Source organism: Ursus arctos, unplaced genomic scaffold, assembly GCF_023065955.2.
Source record: "Ursus arctos isolate Adak ecotype North America unplaced genomic scaffold, UrsArc2.0 scaffold_18, whole genome shotgun sequence".
NCBI lineage: Eukaryota > Metazoa > Chordata > Mammalia > Carnivora > Ursidae > Ursus > Ursus arctos.
In genome coordinates this window covers 19,948,175-19,965,909 of record NW_026622852.1, presented here as the reverse complement: position 1 = coordinate 19,965,909, position 17,735 = coordinate 19,948,175, and the positions used below count along the sequence as shown (strand labels likewise).

The 17,735-nt window shown below is 39.5% G+C and overlaps 1 long non-coding RNA gene across 1 annotated transcript in view; it reads right to left on the bottom strand.

The window, feature by feature from the left end:
* The window catches only part of LOC113260547 (uncharacterized), a 99,925-nt gene that overhangs the window by 66,461 nt on the left and 15,729 nt on the right, over positions 1-17,735 (bottom strand). The window lies entirely within an intron of this gene.

Sequence of the window (17,735 nt, the reverse complement as noted above, 5' to 3'; positions counted from 1 at the left end):
CATAACACCAGGATCACGCCCTGAGCCGAAGGCAGACACTTAACCACTGTGCCACCCAGGCGCCCCCAAAATGGACATTTTTAAAGTTGTCCCAATAAGGGACTTAACCATGGTAAAGATTACCAACATATGTAGAATCTTAAACATTGTTAGGATAGGGACATATGATCAGAAGGAAATTCCTAAAACAGTGTATTTTACCATGCTAATTTCCTCTTTGAGATTTATCCATAATAAGGACAAAAAGACAAATTCAACAGAAATTCAAATTTCTCTTCACATGAAAATGAATTTTGGCTTCTCATGGTTCTCGAAGTATGGATCCCCAATACTTAATAAAACATCATAAACAGAACACAAGAACACAGACTTTTCAAACTTTATTCATCTTAAGTGCTACTAAAATCACACTATAACTAAGCAGGAGAAAGTTTTTATAATCTTTATGGAACTTTCAAAAACTAGTATTTATTTTCCTCTATTAGGGTGCAATTTGGCCAGAAGGAAGATGGTGACTTCTCACTTTTGAGTTCACCAAAGACTCATTATGATTTAATAGAAGGAAATCATTCCATGAGAAGAATAAGAAGCATATAAGAAAGGTAGAGTGGATCAACCCATGGAACTATGTGCAACCATAGCACCACTACTACAAATACATACAGACTGCAATGTATTCAGATTTTACTGAGAGGCATGAATAAGAATAAAGGTCATTAGGATTCTTGGAGCTTATAAGAACTAATATCCAAAATATAAAGAACTATTGCCATACAGAAAATAGCAGTAGGAGTGTGGTGAAGAATAAGAATAAAACATGGGACACCTGGGTGGCTCAGTTGGTTAAGCCTCCAATTCTTGGTTTTGGCTCCGGTCATGATCTCATGGGTCATGAGATCTAGCCCTGCATTGAGCTCCGTGCTCAGCAGGGGCCGGGGGTGGGGGGGGTGGTTTCTGCTTGAGTTTCTCTCCCTCCGCCCCTGACCCTGCTTGCAAGTACTCACACGCCCTCTGTCTCTCAAATAAACAAATAAGTCTTTTAAAAAGACAAGAAAAGAAAAGAAATGACTATTTCAGTGCACTCTACCCTTGGCTCTTGGAATGATTATTTACATGGAGAAGTAAATGGCATATGGATGTACTTATGGATACAACCATAAAGGTAAAATAAATGCCATCACGTATTCATTTTTAGGAAAAACAGTTACAAAGATTTTGTTTTCTTCCTCCTCCCACCATCTCTCCTGAACCTCTTACCTGACTACTGAGGGTATCAGGGCAGAGAGCTCTAGAGAGGAAGGAGCAGCATCTTGGTCTCCACATAAGCACTAAGGATCTATGGTAACGCTGAGTGTCAAAGGTAGGGAGTGACCTCACCCTCCCACTCATCTACCTGTTTTCTGCTGTTTCACCTTCACTGAAAAGCTTTTCTGAGGATCACCAGTAACCATCAAGTTATTAAATAGGATCCTCCAAACCTTCTTTGATATCATGTGGCATTGACCTCCTACTTACTCTTGAAACTCTTGACTTGGGAGGCACTAAGGAGATCCCCCACTTCGGACGAATCCTCTTAGTTCTTTTGCCGGTGGCTCTTTCTCAGGCCCCCTCTGCATAGGCATTCCCAAAGAGTCCATCCAGTCTCCTTGTTCTAAGTCCCCTGGGAATCTCATCAGCTCTCCTACCCTCATTCACCTCAGCTCTCTTCCCACAATAATACCCTATGCTTGTCTAGAAGTTGACAAAATGTACATAGTCTTTCCTTTAATGCTCCCAACAATCTACTGATCTTTATTTTACAGAGGAGAAAACTGAGAGACTCAGACAGGTATAGTCACAGGCCCAGAGTCTCAAAGATAGAAAGTGGCAAAGTCTAGGGGCACATGGGTGGCTCAGTCAGGTAAGTGTGTGACTCTTGTTTCAGCTCGGGTATGATCTCAGGGTTGTGAGATTGAGCCCCACATCAGGCTCCACCCTCAGTGTGGAATCTGGTTGGGATTCTCTCTCTCCCTCTGCTTCTTCCGCTCCCCCCACTTGTGCTTGCTTACTCTCTCTCAAAATAAATAAATAAAATCTAGAAAGAAAGAAAGAAAGAAAGAAAGAAAGAAAGAAAGAAAGAAAGTCTGTAAACAACCCTCTCACTTAAGTCCAGGGCTCTTCTCACCCCGTAAGTGTTTCCAAATGACTCCCAAATATATATCCTAATGTCCTATCTTCATCATGTCCCAGACAAATAACACATTACCCACATATTATGAAAATTTACATCAATACCCACATGACTTGCCATATTCCCCAAATGCTTCCTCCTTTGACCTTTATTTTAATTGCAATACAACTGACACAGAACATTGTATTAGTTTCAAGTGTTTGATGATCTGCACACTAAATCTAGTCAACATCCACAGCCACATATAGTTAGAAAGCTTCCTAGAGATGAGCTTTTAAGCTTTACTCTCCTAGCAACTTGTACATATATAATAGAGTATTATTAACTGTAGTTTCCATGCTGTACATTATATCCCTAGGACTTACTTATTTTATAATTGGTTTCGTTTCCCACCTAAACCTTTCAATTCACAATATTTCTGTCCTTGTTCTGGTTCATGGATTTGCTTCCCTACAGGCCTACACTATTGTACTACTACCTTAAAAGTGTGTTAATACACTATTAATGTCTCTACTTCCTGTGTCTACCATGCTCTAATTTACCTCATGCTCTGATTCTGAATTAATCTTCCTGTCATGTCCTTTTCATTGCTTTCAGTGGCTCTGCACTACCTTTAGAATAAAGTCCAAATGTCCAAAATCCTGCATCATTCGGCCCTATTCTATACAGAATTGTACCCATTATTCTTCCCCCATTGAGTATGCATTCTACACGGAGCCACCCTAGACTGTTCAGTGCTCCAATGAAGCATTTTCTGGTAGGTGCACAAAAGTATTCATTAAATTAAATCAACCCTATTGGGAATGCATTGGTGTTATCCAACGATTTGACAGGAAAGAGACTGAAGCGCCTTCCTTTTACCCTGCATTCCTATTCCTTAGCATTCCTTTGGATAAGCATCTTAGAGCCTTTTTCCTCTCCCTGCTCGTAAACATTGGTATGTGCACATTGGTTTTCACTACATAAATAACTCAAAACTTTGAGGACATATGTTCCTGTACTTCGGTCAAGATACTATATTATATGCTGACTGACCAAAATATTACTAAAATAATGCAAAATTGGTAAGATATTCATTTTCCATGAAAAACTTCCCATAAATACTGAAAATGGATTGTAATACTGTTATTCTTGCCAGTACCTAAAATAAATTACTCCTTTTTTGCATAAGAGCTAACATGCAGTTCCATAAAACTTTTTATTTCAGACATTTAAAAGTAAAGCAACAAAAGTAATTTGTTAAATTTGCTTATATCATATGCATGCTAATAATTACAAAGTTGAAGAACTACAGAGGCATTAACAGTCACATAATCTCAGAGATGCTAAGTCCTCATGGTCTCTGGGACTGTTAACTAGATAGATGTGCTAAGAAATAAATCCCTGGAGAGTGCCTAAAACATTAACTTGTCAAAACAAAACCTCCATTTATACTGGGTTATACCCCAAACGTTGATCTCAAAAAATGGCCTAATTATATCATATTATATCTTGTTAGCTGTGGCTCACTGGACCCAATAAACAGGTAAGTAAAGAAAAACGAAGGCAAAAATCTCATGCTGGGGGGCGCCTGGGTAGCGCAGTCGTTAAGCGTCTGCCTTCGGCTCAGGGCGTGATCCCGGCGTTCTGGGATCGAGCCCCACATCAGGCTCCTCTGCTATGAGCCTGCTTCTTCCTCTCCCACTCCCCCTGCTTGTGTTCTCTCTCTCGCTGGCTGTCTCTCTGTCAAATAAATAAATAAAATCTTAAAAAAAAAAAATCTCATGCTGGATGTCCTTTCCTTTAACAACACACAACAGTGGACATTTTATCCTACCTAATGACTCTAAGAAAAATTCACCTTACAAAATGACAATATGAAGAGCATTTATCAAAGAGAAGAATTCACCTAAAGATACAAAATAACATTTGTTTAATGTGACACTCCCCAGGACACCAAGCCTTCTGAAAAGTTCTCATCAATTGCTGTAGAATTGTCCTTAAACACCGCCTCTGTTCTGTTTAGGGAGACATCTCCACTGTCTCATTTAGGGAGGACTTGCTGGGAGTTGACCTACCCCTGCTGTTTCTCCAAATGGCTTCCTTTGGGCCAAAGCCAACATCCGCAGCCCTCAGGTACCCAAGGTCTTCCAAGTCGTGTGAGGCAAGCTAGTCAACAACCTGGCTCTGTCCTCACTCTACTTTCCCCATTCTCTCCATCTGCTCTGATCTCTTCTGTTTCCTTGTCCAGAGGCTTTTTGGAGAAAGAACATCACATAGAAAAGTGAATTGGGAAGCTAGAATCATGGTCCTGACTTTATCCCTAATTGGCTGAGTGACCTTAGCCAATTCACTCTACCTATCCTTGTACCACTGACCACTGTAATGGAATCCTATTTCCCATACCTATTTTGAAATTCCAAGGAGATCACACCCATTAAAGCATTTTGAAAAGAGCGGTGTGTTAAGCACAATGCCCATGTCTTTCCCTCACTATCTTTCAACCTTCAAACATATTGATATTCTGAACTTTAACCAAGAGAATGCAAACCAAAGCACAGAGAGTGGCATTCCAATAGTATAAGAAAAAAAAATAGTACAAGAAAGAAAAATCCACCACTATAGTCCCAATTTCCACATTCCATTCTTATTATTTTCTTAAAAGAATATCAAGGAAAAATAAAATAAGATAAAAACAGAGAGGGTGGCAAACCATAAGAGACTCTATGTTTAAGAGAACAAACTGAGGGTTACTGGAGGACAGGTGGGCTGGGGGATGGGCTAACTGGGTGATGGATATTAAAAAGGGCGCTGTTGGGATGAGCACTGGGTGTTACATGTAAGTGATTAATCACTGAATTCTCGTCCTAAAACCAGTGCTACACTATGTGTTAACCAACCTGAATTTTTAATAGATAGATACACAGATACGGGGGGAGAGAGAGAGAAAGAGAAAGAGAGAGAGGGATTACAGACCATGAAGTGGTCTGTGTTCATAAAGGGAAAGATGTGTGGCATTGGAAGTGGTCAAAGTATGTGACAAGTTGGAGGGGAAGTGATTCAGAGGGCAAAGAATATGGCCATCAATTACCCAAAGAGATGAAAACAGATTCCCAACATTTTTGTGGAGGTACAAAATTAGACTTTTAGGGGGTGTAAAAAAAAGAAAGGCAGTATAAACGTTTAACGTATAAAGAAAGGAAGATGAAAATTAGTAAAGGCTAAAGAGCTGCCTCAAATCTTTTTAAAAATATAGTTAATACACATATGCCATTAGTTTGAAGTGCACATCACAGTGATTTGATATTTTTATACATTACAAGATGATACCCAATATAACTCTAGTTACCATCTGTCACCAAAGTTCTTACAATATTATTGGCTATATTCCTTATGTGCTGGTACATTACACCTCCGTGACTTATTTATTTTGTAACTGGAAGTTTGGAGCTCTTAATCCCCTTGACCGATTTCGCCTGCCCCCAACCCCACCCTCTTCTGGTAACCAACAGTTTGTTGCCTGGATCTGTTTCTGTTTGTTTTGTTTGTTCACTTGTTTTGTTTTTCACATTCTGCAGATAAGTGAAATCATACAGCATTGGTCTTTCTCTAACTTATTTCAGTTAGCATAATACCCTCTAGGTCCATCCATGTTGCCCCAGATTTTATCATTGATGCTTTGGGGAAACAATGAAACATCCTAGAAAAGGTCACAAAATGGTGCTTTCCAAACATCAACTCTCTGCTCCTCATTTCATATGCCACCCCATCCCAGCTCTCATGCCCTGGGCAAATGCCCCGACAGCCTGGGACTTGCAGGGCCCACCTACTTTCTTTCTGGCCTTAAAGCTTTAGCATGGCTCCAATCACCTGCCTGGAATTCCTTTCTTTGGTTTGATTCCTGACCCAATTACTGGAAAACTTACAAAGCATATTTGGACAAAAGTCGTTGCCCCCAAATTTGCCTCCCTTGAAAGGGCAACTGAGGATGAACAGTAACAAGTACCCTCGTTCTCTAACAAGAGGTACTAGACAGCCTAGAGGACTTGCCTATCAGAGAAACGGAAATCCGTTGCGGTTCTTTGTCCAAACATGCACATCTGAGGAGGCTACAGGATCCTTGCAGAGAATAATCAGGGCAGATCTGAAGTGATTTGGTTACAGACCTAGGAGGGTGAATGTAATGATTTCCCATCCCCTGTTCCCTTCTGCCTCCAGGTAAGTGCAAGTGGCATCAAAAGCAACATAGTGTGTGTAGAGGATGGGATGGGGGATAGGAGAGTCCTTGCCAGAAGGCACTCTGCTTTCTCGCTGACCAGCTACAGGCTTGATGAGCAGAACACCTTGCACTCACTGGCCTGGCTCTCAGAGCTGAGTGCAAATAAGCTCTTTGAAGCAAGTCACTTTCCCAAGTCCAGCAAAACACGGATTCAAGTATTTCCTGAGGCCCAAGTGACATGGAAAGTCACAGAGCTTAAGCCACCTTGACAGTGTACTTCCCAAGAGGATCCCCACCAGAGAAGATGAGCCCATGGGAAAGGACGATCCTAGGTTTTGTGGGGCCTAAAGTATATATAATTTGGGAGGTCATCTTTGACACGAACAAAATTAGGCACCATAGTCAAGGTTCATCTAGAATGAGAAAATAAATAACATTAAAACACAAATTTTTAAAAGCTGACAAATGTCAGAAACCCCCCAAATCTAGAAAATAAAATTTTTATTAATTATCTGACATTTCTCTATAATAATTCTTTCCCTAAAATTTCTGGCTGCATATTTTTGATACCTGCTCCATGTGATAATAATAGAAGAGAAAATTTAAAAATCATTTAGTTTTTCCTTAGGTATGGTTGAATTATTTTTGTTTAATTTTTCATAGTTAAGAAAGTCTCTCTCTGCTTTAAATCTTATTTTGATGATGCCATGAAAATTTTAGGATTGTCATGAAATTTGGGAAACTCTGACCAATCTCCTTCCTATCCTTAATGTTTGGAAGAATTTCACACATGCTAGCTCTGAGCCTTACAGGTTTCAAATCTTGTTCCTTCTCTATTATCCACATGCTTCTGAGGCTAGGTGCCACAGGACACTTCAAGTAAAAAAAAAAAAAATCCTCTGTCCCTGTACCTTCCTGTCACCATGAGTGATTAGAATATTTCTGGAAGCCATTTCACACTGGATGGCTAGCAAGATCTCATAGCTTTTTTTTTTTTTTTTTTTTTTTTTTTTTTTTTTTTTTAAAGATTTTATTTATTTATTTGACAGAGATAGAGCCAGAGAGAGAGGGAACACAAGCAGGGGGAGTGGGAGAGGAAGAAGCAGGCCCATAGTGGAGGAGCCTGATGTGGGGCTCGATCCCAGAACGCCGGGATCACGCCCTGAGCCAAAGGCAGACGCTTAACAGCTGTGCCACCCAGGCGCCCCAAGATCTCATAGCTTTTGAACCACACAAATATATCCCACTAAATCCTGGCTAAATAAATCCCCAAATCAAACTTTCCCTTAGCTCTGCCAAATTCTTACAAACATTTCAAGTTTACTAGATATAAGGGGAGTATTTCAGAGGGAAAATCAGAATGGAAAGAGGCTTCAGCCTTAACTGCTTGTGTTAAAATAGCTTACTCTTAAAAATTTTACAAAAGCAGATGACCAAATGAACACATTGCTAGGGGCTTTCCCGGGGCCTTGGTAGGAGCCTGTGCACAGGAGGGGCCCTAAGGCTTAAGCATCGTTAGCTTCAGGGTAAATCCTCTTCCATATGTGGGTTATGTAATCAGTATAGGAACTGAGAAGGAGTCAAAGATGCCAGCTAGAGAATGGTGAACACACATCTGAAAATTGTCCATTTCTAAGGGTCAGAGGTCTTTGAAGAATCCCCCAAGTTACACCACGAAAGAACACTTGGATGTCAACTCTGATAAAGGGCATTAACAGTCAAGAAAGATGAACTGTACTACCTAAGTGAAAACGCGTGCCCCTCTGTGTCACTCACTCCCCTTTCCCAACATTGAAGCAGCCAGAAACAGCACAGTGAACTGGAGAAGAGGGCAGAGCAAGAGATGGGGGAAAAAAATTAAAACAGGTGAAGCTGGGATATGGTGAGGCAGGTGAGGCACCTAGGGACCAAGATTTAAGGAGGTGCTCGTGCTAGTCCAGGCACTGAGACCATGACCAGCCCACCTCCTTCTGCCCCTGGGTCAGGTGTGGGGAAGGAAGATGTCCTTCGTTGAATGAGATCTGGGAATTTTGACTCATGACATATTAGGCTAATGAGATTCTGATCATTTATAGCTCAAAGTGACAAAAAGTATGAAATCTTCCCAATTTAGGCAGAGAAACAGAGTGGATTTAGAGGTCAATGGTGGAATTAAGATATTTCCTGATTGTACCTCAATGAGTATTTCCTGTCCAACCAACTGGCTCTATTTAAAGAAGGAAGGACTGCTCTTGTTGCATACAAGATTAAGGCTAAACTCCCCAGCTTGGCCAACAAGAGCTCCCATCTTATCCTCTACCATCGTCTCTGGTCCAAGGTACCACTGCCACCATTGTAATGAAATGCATCAGGCCCTTCTGGTGCTCTGTGCCTGACCCCTCATCCTCCTCCTGCCTTGAATATCCCTCCCTTTCTCTCTCTTCTATCTCCCTTTCCGCCTTTAGGGAGGGCCAGTGAAACACCACCTCCTCACGGGAACTTTGCTTTACTACCTCAGACAGAAGCAGTACTTCCACCCTCTGAGCTCCACTATTCCATTCTTGGCCACTTGTTAGGGCATTTAACACATGGTAGTATTGTTTGTTTCTAGTTCTGACTGTCCCCACTCCCCTTGGCCATACTATCCTTCTAGGTAGGGAGTGTAACTTATTTAACCTTGTACTACAGTGTTTTTAACACAGATCCTGGTTTGTTTCAGTAAATGTTAATCTGTGTGAGAAGGATCCCTTTGCTTAGTGAATGAAGTCGCTCCTTTATCATTACTGCTTAAGAATGCTTGAGCCCTCCATCCCCAAAGATGTCATAATCGAAGGTGAAATCAGAAATAAACTCTTCTGTTTGAGATTATTACATTAAGTAAATCACTTCAGTTTAGAAATTTTCCCAATTAGGCACAGATAGCAAGCAATGCTCTCAGGCAAAATGCTGAGTACTTAACCATCTTTACAAGGGGGCTCTGGTGATTTCTTAAGGGAAAACTCTCTTAGATTCAAAGATTTCAGACTCCTGGCAAGTAATGACTAAGTTATTGACTAAACACAACTTTCCCCAGGTAAATCTCTCTGAATGTGTTCTTCCTCTCCTTCCTTCTGGAATGCAGTCAACTCCTCTGAGGTCCTAAATCTTCATTTTAACTAACTAATAACCCAATTTACTTTTAATCAAAGTATCACGATCGAGCACACTGAGAAAGCATACTCTAAGATTTGCTTGAGGTGGAGAGCAGGTTGTTAAAGATACTCTGATTGCTGTACTATTCCAATGATTTCAATCCCTTCATGTTTGCTGTCTCCATGGAATCAAAAATTTGAACTCATCCTGAGCATTTGAAAACTTCTGCCTTAACAGAGCTTCTGGATGAATTTAGCTATAAGCCAGACAGACTTATTATTCCTTGTATGAACTTGTTGTAAGAACAGGGCAATGTTTATGGTAAACATGCTTTAACAGCATACCAGACCGGAGCAGCATTATAGAATCTCCTTTTCGGGGTTTGAGAGTCTTAACTGGAAGGTCCTAACAACATTCTATAACCTTGATTTTGACATGAGTCTGTTGGCTTAATTATAAAACATGAGCTACATGACAATGAAATGGATAAGGTTTTAGCGAGTATAATGGTAAAAACTGTTTTCTTGGGTATGTTTTTATGTACATTTTATGCCTCCCTTAAAAATGAAATTACATTTGAGTGACTTAATTATATTTAAGTCACTATATGTGGGACCCAGGAGGGACCAACCTCTCTCACTGCTAGAGCCCTGGAGAATACGGGATAAGGGGTGAAGGGGACAAAGGGAGCGAAGCTTTAAGTGGTGATTGCTTGAGCTGAAACAGTGACAACCTGTCAGTGCTCCTAACTCCCAGCAAGTTGAGGTGACCAGTGCCAAGAGTTGGTAAGAGGTGCGGTACACCAGCAGCTGCTGAATATGATGGATTTGTGGCATGTAAGGCAACTCTTCCACCTCCTTTCTTAAAATTTTGATTTAAATAATAAATTATAATATTGATGCAGAGGCATTGCAGAATTTTGCTCCACTGACAGGGCACTGCTAAAAACGACAGCAGTCTCCTGGACACACACTCCGACTGACAGCAGTAATACCACGGGTGTCCCTCCTCTCCCCAAACCCAGCCCCATTTATCAGCACAACCACCACCTCGCTGATTGGTGGAGGTATGCCAGCCCCTCCCTGAAAGGGAAAGCAGATGCTATTCATAATTATACCAGGACAACAGTAATCAACTACACCTCTCAAGGCAAACCTCGATTTGCTCAATCTGGAATACCAACATACAATAAAAGTAAAGGCTGACAGAATGAACCGAAGTGCAGCGAGGGGAAAACAGGATATCAAATTTAAAGAGAGAAAATCTTTTCTTATCCTCCTAAGATCTACTACTTCATAATGTCACCAGTCTCTCCTAAGAAACCACTTCCCCACTGGGGACCATATGTGGGTCACTTGTATAACACAGCTATAGCAGTATTACTCACAGTAACTTCTTCTCGCCAGGCATCTCTAGCCCTGTCCTCATGCCTTTTCAGCCAATGGCTTAGGAATGTCTCCTAAGGCTTTTCTCTGATGAAAAGACCCCACCAGGCCAAACCTCCTCTATGTGCACATCTGCAAATAGCAGCACTTAAAGTAAAACTCAGGACTATGTAAAACAAATTATGATGTATCTGTTTGCTGTTAAATATAAGCCCACTATTCAAAAACCAGTCCGAGCCGACCATAAAAAATAACATTAAAGCAGAACCAGAGAAGGGCTTTTTATATCTATTTTGAATCTCTAGATCTTATTCTTTTAGTCTGAGGGATTTACCCTTTTAAGGATATGCTTTATTCAGTCCTTTCAAAAAGCGAGGCAGTTCATGCTAAAATATGAGCCTATATTCACAAGATAAATTTAAAGTTAAGAGAAATCAGAAAAGGCAGGAAACAAAGGGATTCTGAATTTAAAAAAAACAAACAATAAAATAATTAAAAAGTATAAAAAGTAGAAATTCAGGAACCATATAAAGAAGAATATCATTTATGTCAGAAGAAATTACTGTTTAGTTTCTAGTTAGGAGACTTGAAAAAGGAGATTTGTTGGAATTACATTGGTCTATCAGGAAATACATTTTTATTTAGAAGCTATAGGAAATGATGCCCATGACTGGTAGTGATTAAAACCCCATTTTAAAGAAACACAAAACACTTCCCCTCACCTCACTTCCAAGTACAAAATTGCCCTCGCTCCTCATCTCCCACTCCTCTTAGTTTGGGTGCTCATACTGCAAAGGAAAGATATGATTTTCCAGGACACTCACACAAGGCAATAGAAGATCATATTTTAGAAAATGAGAGGCCAGTCTCATGGTCACTGTCTCAGGAGTAGGGCAATTATGAGGAACACTGAAATGGATCCTTCGAGAGGCAGTGTCTTGAGAGACAGGAAATAAGAGGGCACAGGAAACATGAAATGTGTGCCTTTGAGCCCGTACATTAGCAAATCTCTGACCACAAAGGTTTAGCTGCTGCCAAGCTGGAGAGAGCAACGCAGGAAGGAAGGGCAGCCCCGATTACTGATTGACAGAAGTTTCCAGGGCAAAGCAGAATTATTTAAAGGCACCTCAAGTGGGATCTGATTGCACATCCTCACGAAGTGCCAGTATAAATGATTCACATTTCCTGGCGGCCAGAGTGGTTGCAGAGCTGACCGGTAATCTGTTGTCTCAGAGGTTTTAACATTTTTGAATTCAAATCAGCACTGCCTGGTGTGTCTAAAGTTCTACATCTGATGAGTCCTGTAATTAAAGACCCACATCACCTTTGAGCAACCACTTCAAGGTCTGCCCGCATCTTGTGCTCAATTTGCTTTTTCACTTGAGGTGAAAAATCTAATTATATGAACAACAAATAGTGTTATTCTTTTCCCCTCTTGGCAAAAGCCCTATGTTAAGTGTCACCAATTATTTAGCTAATCATAACTCTATGCATGGCACTGCTAATCCCTTAACAGGATCATTTATTCTGGGTCAAGAAGTTCACTCTCCCTTAGTTGCTAATGAATTTCTCTTCTTGGATTCATTGGGTATGACCTCGGCAGCACGTCAAGGAGCTACTTTAGCATGAAAATTGTCACCTGGATACACTATATTCTCTGCCACGTAGAAGCAAGAAAGCTTCAAATTAGAAAGAACTGATTTCAAATCAAGTAGATTCACTCATCCAAAAAGTAAAAATCTCCCTATTTAAGAGTTGCTATTCAATGGGTATAAGTTTCAGTCATGCAAGACAATTAAATTCTAGAGATCTACCGTACAACACTGTACTTATAGTTATCAATGCTGTGTTGTACACTTAAAATTTTGTTAAGAGGGAAGATCTCATGCTAAGTATTCTTACCACAATAAAAATTTTAAAAAAAATTTTTTTTATGGAGAGCTTACTAGGTACCTAGTGCCAGAACTTACTAATTAGGTAACTTGAGAAAAATTACTTAATTTCACAAGCATTGTTTTTCTTTAAATGTAAAATAGACATAATAGCACTTCGGGCACATGATTATTTTGTTAAGATCAAGAAGAGGCTATATGATAATAATAACTGCTATATTTGGTGTATTTCGTTCCACCTCTGTGCTAAACACTATACTAAGCATTCGACACATATTAACACAATATTTGGTTCATGGTAGCTACTCAAAAAGTTTCACTTATTTCTTCCTCTTCCTACAAGCTCCCTGACCAAATCACTCACAAGACATCGGCACTATTTGTCTCAATTTTTCAGAAAAGCTCTTGCTGCTCTGCTTCTTTGAAACAAAAATCTAATTCACTATTAGCATGGGAGGTGAAAAGCCCATCAGGAAGATATAAATATGTTATAGTGTATGTATACCAGTGGAGTTGGAGGACTCCAAAACAGTATTTCTAACTCCTTCTTTTGCACCCTATTTATGAGATAAGCAGGTGATAGCAGTTTCCATTGTGAAGCTTGAAATCCATCAAATAAAAAATAAATAAATAAATAAATAAAAGGAGAAATGAGAAATATATCTAACTCATCTTGCAGTTATTTCGTTCCCATTTCTTGGGTTTTGTTTTGTTTTGTTTTTTTGCCAAGAATGTCCTCAGGGTTAACATTTCCCAGCTAGCAATCCCTCTTTTCACACAATCAGATCATTTTAGAGATTTTTCCCCTTAAGTTCCTCTTGTTTCCCTATATTTCTTTACTTCTCACACCTTGTCAAAGAACAACTCAGAAATACTCGGTTGAAGCATGGCTTAGCAGACCTCAGCCCAGGGGCCCAATTCAGCCTTTGCCTGCTTTTGTATGATCCATGAACTCAATTCTTTTTTACATATTTAAATGGTTAAAAATAAAAAGAAGAATAGTGTTTCATAACACAGAATGCTATATGAAAACCAAATTTCAGTATCTGTAAATAACAAAGGTGATGTCACCAAGATGGCAACATAGCCCTTCCCTGACTTTGGTCCCCTTCACAAAAAGAATTAACTACATTCGTGGACAAGACACCACTGAGAACATCCTAGAACACAGAGCTGAAGCAATGCCTGTACCTCAGAGACCAAGTCAGGCTACATTAGAAGGGTAAGGGGAGTAGCTACACATTAACCACATTGCCGTTCCCTCAGGCTGGGTCAGCACCACACCACGAGGTCCCCTCTGAGCCTATGGTTCCTTCATTAAAAAAAAACAAAACCAAAAACAAAAAACCCAGAGACCAGGGTGGATGTTCAGCTTCCCCAGTATGTGGGTCACTTCTTGGGAGCCCCCACTCTGGTCTTACCTCATGGAGATCTCAGAGGAATCTGTAGGACTTGACCACTTCGAATCTGATTGTGATGGAGAAGGGAGGAAAGGCTTGCAACACCCAGCATGTGGATCTTAGCGAACCACATTCCTACCTGCAATACCCAAGTAAGAAGTCCCAACCAGCAATTTTGTTCATCTGCAGAGCCAAGACAGTGGCACAGTCTAACCAAGGAACTAGAGTATAGGTCTGCTTGATTTGGATCCTCAAAGAACCCTGCCTGCCTTAGAGCCAGGTTTGCCCCGCCCCCAAAGAGGAGAGCTGACTCACAGCTCACTGCTAAGTGCAGCTCCTGGCTCCACCCTACCAGAAAGGCTATCGAGAACACCTAAAAGCTGCTTAGCCCAGCTCAAGCAGAGAATATGGCAGGCAAAAATGTCTGAAGAACAAAGCCAGTGGCACTGCTCAGCCAGGGAACTGGGGGAACAGGTCAGCTTGAGTCAAGGCCACAAAAAGAAGCTTTTCAGGCTAAAACCCATTTCATGAGTATAGCTTCCACACCCCCAACCAGAAAACCTGACCAGAAACATGTGGAACAATGCTTGGAGCTGGTCCAAGAGGGCAGGGGAGCTAATTCCTAGCTTCATCCACAGTGGAGTGTAGCTCCTACCCCAGTATCAACCAAAAAAGCCTGAGCAGGAATCCTGGGAAGTTGCTTGAAATGGCCCTCTCATTCTGACCAGGCAGGAGAAAATTCACTTTAGCCTTAAAGACACACATTGATTGAGAGTGAAGGGGTGGGAGAAGATATTTTAAACAAATGGTAACAACAGCAACAAAAGCAGGGGTAGGTAAAAGCAGGCACACATATATATCAGACAAAAAAACAAAAATGATAAAAAGAGACCGAGAAAGTGATTATATTAATAAAGGGGCTGATCCATCAAGATGATACAACAATTGTAAATATTTATGCATCTGGCATCAGAACACCTAAATATATAAAGCAACAACTATCAGAGCTAAAGGAAGAAATAAACAGAAATACAGTAATAGTTGTACAATGAAAGATCCAGATCATCCAGACAGAGAATCAATAGAGAAACAGTGGATCTGAACACACCATAAATCAAACAGGCCTAACTGACATATATATAAAATGTTCTATCCAACAACAGAATACAACATTCTTCTCAAGCACATGTGAAACATTTTCTAGGGTAGACAATATGTTAGTCCAAAAACAAGCCTTAGAAAATTGAAAAGGAACAAAATCATACCAAGTGTCTTTTCTGACCACAAAGTATACAACTAGAAATCAGTAGCAAACGGAAAAGTGGAAAATCCACAAATTATATGGAAGTTGAACACTCTCTTGAACAACCAATGGATCAAAGAATAAATTAAAGGGGAAATAAATAAGCATCCTGAAACAAATGAAAATGGAAACACAACATACCAGAACTTATGGGAGGCAGCATAAGCAGTTTTAAGAGGAAAGCTCATAGCAATAAATGCCTACATTAAGAAACAAGAAGGATCTCTATCTAACTCAGCACCTTAAGGAACTCAAAAAAGAACAACAAACTGAGCCCAAAGTTAGCAGAAGGAAGGAAATAAAGATTAGACCAGAAATAAGTGAAATAGAGAACAGAAGAACAAAAAAGATTAACAAAACTAAGAGTTCGTTCTTTGAAAAGGTAAACAAAATTGATAAGCCTTTAGCTAAACTAACCAAGGGAAGAAAAGATCACAAGTCAAAATTATAAATGAAAAAAAAAAAAGACATTACAACTTATGACACAGAAATACAGAGAATCTTAAGAGGCTATTCTAACACAAGTATATGCCAACAAATTAGACAACCTAAAAGAAATGGAAAAATTCTTAGAAACATAAAACCTACCAAGACTGAATCAGGAAAAAATGGAAAATATGAACAGACTAATTACTAGTAAGGAGATTGAATTAGTAATGAAATAGCTCCCAATGAAGGAAAGCCCAGTATCAGACAGCTTCACTGGTGGACTTTACCAAACATTTAGAGACAACAGTTAATGTCAATTTTTCCCAAACTCTTTTAAAGATTGGAAAGGAGGGAACACTCCCAAGCTCATTTTATAAGGCCAGCACTACCCTGACACCAAAGCCAGAAAAGGGCACCACAAAAAAATAAAACAAGCCAATATCTCTGATAAATATAAATGCAAAATCTGTCAAAAAATACTAGCGAAACAAATTCAGCAGCACATTAAAAGGATCATTCACCATGATCAAGTTGGGATTTTATCCCTGGGATACAAGCAAGAGTAGTTCAAAATACACTAATCAATAAAACTCATACATGACATTAATACAATAAAAGAAATCCTACGATCATCTCAATAGACACAGAAAAATCATTTGGCAAAATTCAACATCTGTTCTTGATAAAAACCTAACAAATTAGGAATAAAAGGAACATACTTCTAAGAATAAAGGCCATTTATGGCAAGCCCACAGCTAATATTATACTTAATGGTGAAAAACAAAGTTTTCCTATAAGATCAGGAACAAGAAAAGGGTGTTCATGCTCATCACTCCTATTCAACACAGTACTGGAAGTCCTAGCCAGAGCAATCAGCAAGAAAAAGAAAGGAAATTCTTCAGAATTGGAAATAAAGAACTAAAATCTCCTCTATTTGCAGATGACATGATTTTATATAGAGAGAATCCTAAAGACTCCATCAAAAAAAAATGTTTGATCTAATCAATATGGATTCAGGAAAGTTGCAGGATACAAAATTAATATACAATACTCAGTAGCCTTTCTATGCACCAACAACAAATCATCTGAATAAGAAATAAAACTGTCTAGTTATAATAGCATTAAAAACTTAGCATCAAAGTACTTAGGAATAGTCTTAACTCAAGAAGAAAGAGATCTCCACTGAAAACTATAAGACACTGATCAAAGAAATCAAAGACGTAAATAAATGGAAAGGTATCCTGTGTTCATGAATCAGTATTATTAAAATGTCCATACTACCCAAAGCCATCTATAGATTCAATGCAATCCTTATCAAGATTTCAATGGCATTTTTTGTATAAGCAGAAAAAAACAATTCTAAAATTCATGTGGAACCACAAAAGACCTCAGACAAAACAATCTCGAGCAGGAACGACAAAGCAGGAGGCATCACGATTCCTCATTTCAAGCTAAATTATAAAGCTACAGTAATCAAAACAGCATGGTAGTGGCATAAAAACAGAAGCATAGATTAACGGAACAGAATCAAGAGCCCAGAAATAAATCATGCATACACAGTCAATGGATATTTGACAAGGAAGCTGAGAATACACAATGGAGAAAAGACAGAGACAGTCTCTTCAATCAATAGTGCTGGGAAAACTGGATAATCACATGCAAAAGAAAGAAACTAGACCCCTATTTTATATCACTTATAAAAGTTAACTCAAAATGGATTAAAGATTTAAACATAAGCCTAGAAATCCTAAAACTTTTAGAAGAAATCATAGGAAAACACTCCTAGATACAGATTTTGTCAAGCATTTTCTGCATATGTCACCTCAAGCACAAGCATCCAAATAAAA